At 38.5% G+C, this 8,420-nt stretch overlaps 1 pseudogene; it reads left to right on the top strand.

Annotated features, from left to right (window-relative positions):
- The first annotated feature begins 5,205 nt into the window (after positions 1-5,205).
- LOC108366245 (probable ATP-dependent RNA helicase DDX5) lies at positions 5,206-6,057 on the top strand (annotated as a pseudogene).
- Positions 6,058-8,420: the final 2,363 nt, after the last annotated feature.

The raw sequence follows: 8,420 nt of genomic DNA, 5'->3' as shown, positions 1-8,420 counted from the left end.
GGAATACAAAAAGCATATTATGTTAAAAATTTAGATTTTGAATGCCATCTAAAGTGCATGATGACTCACACGTGAAAGATTTTAATAGTTGTAACGACTTTATATAATTTTCACCAGTTTATAGTTACGTTATGCGTAGTAGCGTGTAAAACGCGGTTTCAAAAACGAATCCCAATACGATCAGAATATGGTTTTCGAATTTTATATTTGAATTTATGTAAGTATATTCACTACATTTAGAATGAAAAAAATTTAATTTGATGTAAATTACTTGGAAAAATTTGTATTCATTTATTACTTCAATAGTAAATACTTTATTGTAAAAAAATAATAATACTTTACCTACTTATTAACGGATAGGCTCTTTTAAAAGATCGTATTTGTATAAAGAAATGTTGTGCTCACTTTACGAATTCGTACCTAATTCTGTATACATTTTTGACCTCATAAGGAAAACCCTATAGCGCGCCATCTACCGACTGACATCGGCAATTAGTATTGTAAAAGTATTGAAGTGCTATTGTGACTGTAGGCTCGGTTTGTTTTTGTTTATTTGTTATTGACGTTTGGTTTTTCTTCTTTTTGCTCATGAATAAATCACAATAAGGAATTTTCAGAGTTGTATTCGCGAATTAAATTTCGCTGAAAATTCATATGCAATTTCACGTGGTTTTTTTTTTATATGGTCAAAGTGAGAATTGTATCGCCATTTCAGCNAACAGGAAGTTTTGCCACTTAATTTTATATATATAGATTTATGTAAGTATATTCACTACATTTGGAATGAAAAAAATTTAATTTGATGTAAATTACTTGGAAAAATTTGTATTCATTTATTACTTCAATAGTAAATACTTTATTGTAAAAAAATAATAATACTTTACCTACTTATTAACGGATAGGCTCTTTTAAAAGATCGTATTTGTATAAAGAAATGTTGTGCTCACTTTACGAATTCGTACCTAATTCTGTATACATTTTTGACCTCATAAGGAAAACCCTATAGCGCGCCATCTACCGACTGACATCGGCAATTAGTATTGTAAAAGTATTGAAGTGCTATTGTGACTGTAGGCTCGGTTTGTTTTTGTTTATTTGTTATTGACGTTTGGTTTTTCTTCTTTTTGCTCATGAATAAATCACAATAAGGAATTTTCAGAGTTGTATTCGCGAATTAAATTTCGCTGAAAATTCATATGCAATTTCACGTGGTTTTTTTTTTATATGGTCAAAGTGAGAATTGTATCGCCATTTCAGCTGGAAATGAGGATAATGACGAAATTGCGCAATTCAGGCATCGTGGAAATGCCCTTTATGAGTTTGATGCCTACCACAACTTTGATATTGTACCACCTTTTCCAATTTTTGGCTATTCTACAATGTTTTTTTTTTAATTTCATTGACTACTGCAAATTATACTATATATATAATATAATTATATACGAAAGTTGAGGTTATTGAAGCACAGTATTTTCCTAGCGATGATTTTTTCAATGTTGTTCTAAATTGTGTAACATTATTTTAAATTTTCCTCTTCTAATTATAAATTTACGGTCTTAATATTGAGCACTATACTATTTAATTCCTTATTATTCTTTTCTCTCTTATTGTCGCGTCCCATGATTCAACAATAAAAGGATAATTATGAGATAATTATTGGCAGCCGCGGCTTGACACTCTGTTACAAAACAAAAAAATCCTTTGGCGGGAAAATGGTAGTAGTAAAGTACGCAAAGTCGGCAATTAGTAGTGAATTTCCTTTTGTGAATTCTAATGTATTTGCAGGAAAATTGACATTTCAAACGAAGTATTAAAAATTATACGTGAATTTTGTAATTTATTTCATTGGTTAATTGTGCTTTAATTGAATATAAAAATAAACATATTGCACAAAAACCGTATACTTCTATTTCACACGTACATAAGCTACTGTTTTTTTAATTTGCAAAGAAGCAACACGGTGCCACGGCTAAGGGAGCGGTGCGGGAGAGACAACTGTCAGTTTATCGAATCATTAATTATTGAATTATGTGTGCGCCCACCACTGTCTTATACGGTGTAAGCGATGCTGTAGTCACAATAGTGCTTCAGTACTATTTACGCAGGTGGCGTCCCACGAAGATGGAGCGCACCAGCGTAAAGTTAGTGTAACGAAAAAAAGAGTAAATAAAAGACACAGTGGTTTTAGTGCAATGCAATTAAAAGTCGTTTTATTTGTAATTATCGATGAGTTTGAATAATTGGGCACACAAGNCAAAACGAAAAGGGATGTAGCCCACCGCACAGTAACTTTCGTTAAGTTTCCCCTCAACTAAGTTACCGTACAGTGGGGCTCATTGTTAGCGGCTGGAAAGTTAGCCATAACTTATATATGTGTTTGTGTGCTCTTAAATGAAGTGACAAAACGCGTATTAGGGTGATGCAATATATTTAGGTCGAGGACCTAAACATACCGGCCCCTTGCGGTAAGCAAGCTGTGAAAAAAGGNATGAAGTGACAAAACGCGTATTAGGGTGGTGCAATATATTTAGGTCGAGGACCTAAACATACCGGCACCCTTGCGGTAAGCAAGCTGTGAAAAAAAGGAGTCGCGTCTCAACCGTCACACGCACGTGGGGAAAGTCTTATGTTATTCAACTATGTAGCGCGGATTTTGTACTGCGCGGATCTGCTTATTCGCCCACGCTTTCGTCGCGACCGGCTCATCTGGGGCTGTGGAGAAAAGGACATCGTTAATTGAAACAGACGTGGTTTGGAATTTCAATGCACTTTTTATTTAGATTTTAAGGTGTGTGTGTGTGTGATAAGGGTGTGTGTATGTGTGGTTTTGTTTTCTTAATATCTACGTTTATGGTTGGCAGGCTCCCGAAACAACCAGGCCGTATATGGTCGCCTGGACCAGCAGGCCACCCACGGTAGACGGGGGGGGGTGTCCCGCTCACCATCATCTCCGCATGCAAATCGAGGCCTAGTATGAGTCGTATATGGCCAATCGCTGCAGACGTCCTGATCCGTTGCGTTCCAGTTGGAGATCTCTGGTGAGCTGGTGAGCTCCGAATCAACCAATGAGTTCGGTGCGCAAGGATCAATCATGGCGCGGACCAAATGAAGGCGGCCCCTTGCTTCAATCCGCACTATTGCGGTCGGCGCGATGGGGATAAGCGCACGAATAATCGGCGTTGGTATGGCGCTTTGCACNCGCTGCAGACGTCCTGATCCGTTGCGTTCCAGTTGGAGATCTCTGGTGAGCTGGTGAGCTCCGAATCAACCAATGAGTTCGGTGCGCAAGGGTCAATCATGGCGCGGACCAAATGAAGGCGGCCCCTTGCTTCAATCCGCACTATTGCGGTCGGCGCGATGGGGATAAGCGCACGAATAATCGGCGTTGGTATGGCGCTTTGCACTAGGCGGCCCGTTCGGAAGCCGTTCGGTGGAGCACGTTGTAAGGCACGACTATTAATGTTGCTGTCGTTTGTGCGAGTTTTGTGGTATGGTGCTGATTTTCTTAGCCTAGACCATCGCTTAGACGAGCGGAAAGTACGAGTTTCCGCGCCGTCGCGTCGTTTTAGCTTGCGTTGCGATCGTGATGACGGGCGGAAAGGACTGGTTTCCGCGCCGCCGTGTTGCCGCCAGTTGTATTGCTGACGCGTTTCGAGCGGAAAGAACGAGTTTCCGCGTCGCGCCAGTTGTGTTGTGTACGCGTTTGCGAGCGGAAAGAACGAGTTTCCGCGTCGCCCGCGCGTGGTGGTAACTGGTCAAACGGTCTCGGTGTGCCAGTTCCAGAGTTGCGCTTTTGTCGCTCATGTGGGGAAGAGTCTGTCCTTTCTAACCCCTCCAACTCCTCCTCTTCGACCTGCTGCGCCCACGACTTCGTCTGCTCCGTAACGTCGATAGAGAGTGCCCCGTCCGAGCTCTCGCCGTCGTTGATCGCGTTCGCTGGGTGCCTTTGGTCTTCGCAGTCATCGAGATGGAGCGAGGTGTGATGCTTTTCGCGACATCGGTGGCATCGATCCGTGCTTCTGCAAATGTCGAGGCGGTGGAACGGCGAGAGGCAGTTTGGGCAATATTTATGCAGCAGGACTGCACGCAGCCTTGCTTCGACCGCTTTGCCGCGGTAAAGGGGGCATAGTCGATAGTAAATTTATCAGCGTGTTCTTCCGCATGTGCGCGATTGGTCGAGAAACGGGTCATTCGGTAAATGAGTCTCGTAGTTATGTCCGTAGATGTAAAAAGTTACGTACTATTAGTTTTGGGTTGGGTGGCAAGTGGCGAATATATGTATGCCTGTATGTCTCGTGAAAGCACATTTTATATATACGTGTGATATACTTATGTACATATATATATATATATATATATACTATTTGTTTATTTATTTAATTTGTTTTGACTTGGCGAAGTACAAAACTGGGCCAATTCAGACTTTCAGTCTCCGCGTACTTGTGCGGTATTAAGTATAGACTAATGGTCTTACTCCTTAAAAATAAATAGTCTTACAGAGCTCTACAAAGTGGTGTTTTTATAAAACAGTTTCAATTTAAAAAGCGATTAAAGTCTTCTTTATTTTCTATGACTTTGAGCATAAGGTTTCGTGTTTAGGTATAAAAGAGATCTGTAGAAGGTGACCATCGTTATAAAATTTTATTCCCTTACATTTGTTGCCATTTGCTTTTGCATCGAACAGACCTTTATGTAGTACAAATTTTTCGATCACTATTTCCCCGAACACACCGTGAAATTTGTAATCTCGTAAAAGGTGTCATTTGTGGTTTTGTGGTGAGTTTTACCACTTGGCCTGGTACGGCGAAAGAAAATTTCCTCACTATGGGTTCGAGACCGGGCTAAGCCAGTAAGTAGTACAACATCAGTGTTGCCAGGTAGAAACTAAGTAAGTATGAACAGTTTTTAATGCACATAGTGAAGTTGCAGTTTGAGAAGAAAGAAATGAAGATTAAACTCTTACATGCAAAAGGCGGTTTTTGATAAACACACTGACGCTTTCTCACTACAATCACCTGGCAACACTGTACAGCATGCACCACAAAGTACATTTTTTTTCGCAGTTTATTATCAAGTTGTGCACCTGACAACCAGATGGTGCTGCTTGCTATACATTTATGAAGGCTCGCATTTCGCCCAATCACGTATGTCAAACTTTGAGCTAATACGGTATGTCAAAGTTTTGACACAGCAATAACTTCCTGAATGACTGCAAATTCCATTCTGGATTTGGCACGTGGTAAGTTTGTAGTAATTGTTAAATTATTAGTGTTATTCAATTCATTCATTTAATTTTACAGATTCGTATTGTAGGAAACTGAACAGGACCTCCAGAAACCACACCAAACCGACCAATCGATTTCTTAGAGCATCGGAACACTAACTTGCAACGTTGTACCTATTTGGTATTGGACGAAGCCGATCGCATGCTGGACATGGGTTTCGAGCCACAAATCCGTAAAATAATAGAGCTAATTAGACCCGATCGTAAAGTGGTAATGTGGTCCGCAACTTGGCCCAAGGAAGCACAGGCACCGGCCGGTGATTTCTTAAAGGGTTATATTTCTACAAACACTGGATCGATGAACTTATCAGCAAATCACAATATTCGACAAATTGTAGAAATTTGTCAAGACTCCGAGAAGCCACAACGGGTTATCAAGTTGCTGAAAGAAGCAGCACCTACCACTAATAATGCTGCTAACAACAACGACAAGATTATTATATTCGTCGAAACTGAGATAAAGGTCGCAGAAATATTGCAAATAATTCGGAACGCAGGCCACACCGCCACTTTCCAGTCACTGTGATAAGTCCCAGCCTGAACGTGATTCAGTGTTGAAAGATTTTCGCAACGGCAAATCGAATATTTTAATTGCCACCGATGTGGCCTCCCGTGGCCTGGATGTAGAAGATTTGCTGTATGTCATCAATTACGATTATCCAAACTCATCTGAAAACTACATACCTCGTATTGGACGTACTGGTCGTTGCCAGAAATTAGGCACAGCTTATACTTTAGTCACTCATGACAATGGAGAACCGGATCTAATTTCTGTAAGTTTGTAGTATAAACTATAACCAAAATGAGTTTAAATGGTTTTCATTCATTCATTCACATTCTTCCATTTGAAGGCAGAAATACTTGCAGGCTTAATTTGTGTTTTTTAATTACTGATCTATAACAGAAATTAACAAATGATAAACTTATGTGNTCCTATTAAAATACGAAAACACTTGTTTGTAGCATAAACTATAACCAAAATGAGTTTGAATGGTTTTCATTCATTCATTCACATTCTTCCATTTGAAGGCAAAAACTAGCTAAATATAATTGTAGATAAGATTTTGGGAACTTCGATTTTAGTTTTTTTTCGTTCTTCAGTCAACATCTATAAAGCCATTTTAAATTCCGTTATCAAAATGTTTCATATTTTTCCTTAGAAGAAATGTGTGTTCACGCTTCAAGTTTCCACTGTAATTAATTTAGTGTTAATAGACAATGAGTCTACATGAATGACATGACAACTGTTTTGCATTTATATGAATCTAGCGAAATTTGATTTCTCATTTAATTTGGCGTAGTTTTCTGAGAGTGAATATTTTTTTAATGGTGTATTACTAATAAGAATTGCCATTTGCCGTCATGTTAAGGAAACGTACGGTTGGCCTATTTTTAGTAGGTTCTAACCAAAATTTTCTACATTACTGCTATGTGCTGTTTACAGTCAAACCTACAAAACTATTAGTGTGACATTTATGTTTCAAAGAAAACTTGTTATTGAACTTGTTACTGCTTTTTCTGATAACTGTTCGGCGAATAATTTTTCTAATATCCATAAACGCTTGCGTACTGGAGAAATATATTATTAAGTGCCTTAAACAGTTCACATATTATTATTTGCTTTACTAAATTTACATTCAGTTCTTTAATCGTGTTTGTTCATTTAATTTTCTTGTTCCATTATATTTTTATGGTTTCTGGGGAGGTGTACATTTTTTATCGCATTCGAATTTTTTTTTCTCTTACTCAAGCATAATGTTTTAAATCACTCAATCCAAAAGAATTAAATTTTTTTAATACAGCAATAAATTATTCAAATTAAATATCCCAGTAAAGATTGAATGCAAAATATAACCTAAATTCTGTTAAATCAGTGGTGCACATCGTTGGCAGAGCTCCCAATACAAGCGCAATATTTTTGTATCTGTATGTGTGTTCTCAGCAAAACAGCTCGCGCACGTGATGCTTACAGCATGAAGTACAAACGCAATCTGACCGGCTGCTAGCAGCGCAAAGGTTCGGTAGCTGCGCACACACGACGTGTATGTGAAAGCCGAGTGTAGCTCCCGCAGACTTCCGTGTTCATCACTGTGTTAGATAGATCACTTTCAATATGAAGCGATTATGTTCGATAGTTTAAAACAAAATGAATATTTATAAATTAAAAATTTCAAAACGCTGAGTGGTTTGTATATAAAATAGAAAATTCAAATCTACTGTACTCTGTTTGGCTAGAAGTTTGAATCAACTCATGCAGAGGTCTAATACGAAGTTCATTAAATACTCCAATAAAAATTTCTCTAATAATTAATTTAATTAATAATTATTAGAAATGTCGTATAAAAATAGCAGATGTTGTTTACTTTTGAATACGGCTTCATCGAGTGCGCTATAAGGACGGAGGTATAAATACTTGAAAGAAATATATGTTGAATTAAATCGGTTTTTTTTGTTAATGCGGGTCTTGCGTGGGTATCAACAAGGTAATAATTTAAAAACTCACAGCTCAAACTTAGAAAATTAGAACCAATTTCGCCATGTCTATACATTTTGAACGTATGACTGATCACCTGTTAAAGGATCTGAGATGGTCGGTTCCGTGTTACCAGATCGACCCAGGGCTCCTGGGTAAAAACCATCACCATTTTTTGGNTCTTGCGTGGGTATCAACAAGGTAATAATTTAAAAACTCACAGCTCAAACTTAGAAAATTAGAACCAATTTCGCCATGTCTATACATTTTGAACGTATGACTGATCACCTGTTAAAGGATCTGAGATGGTCGGTTCCGTGTTACCAGATCGACCCAGGGCTCCTGGGTAAGAACCATCACCTTTTTTTGTTTTAATATATCTCACTGATATAATCGCCGTTTGTAATGATGCTTATGCTATAACGAAAGAACTTCCGGTAGGTACGCATGTTTAACCATGCGCTTTGAGATTTGGGATGATGCAGGGTGAAGAGAAGTGGAATAGATGGGTTTCTTTTGTGAAGTGGAATGAAGAGTAGGCAAGAAGTTTACTGCGAGGTTGTACTGTTCTCATTGTAGGGAGGAAGTGGGACCAATTTTGCAATTGCTGTTTTGATGTCGACTACTCTTACTCGGTTGTCGGAACCTGGGTGTAGCTTGACT

Source organism: Rhagoletis zephyria, unplaced genomic scaffold (genome assembly GCF_001687245.7).
Source record: "Rhagoletis zephyria isolate East Lansing unplaced genomic scaffold, Rhagoletis_zephyria_1.1 Rzeph_scaffold_02197, whole genome shotgun sequence".
Classification (NCBI taxonomy): domain Eukaryota; kingdom Metazoa; phylum Arthropoda; class Insecta; order Diptera; family Tephritidae; genus Rhagoletis; species Rhagoletis zephyria.
The sequence above is the reverse complement of the archived record's forward strand: the minus strand, read 5'-3'. Positions and strand labels throughout refer to the sequence as shown.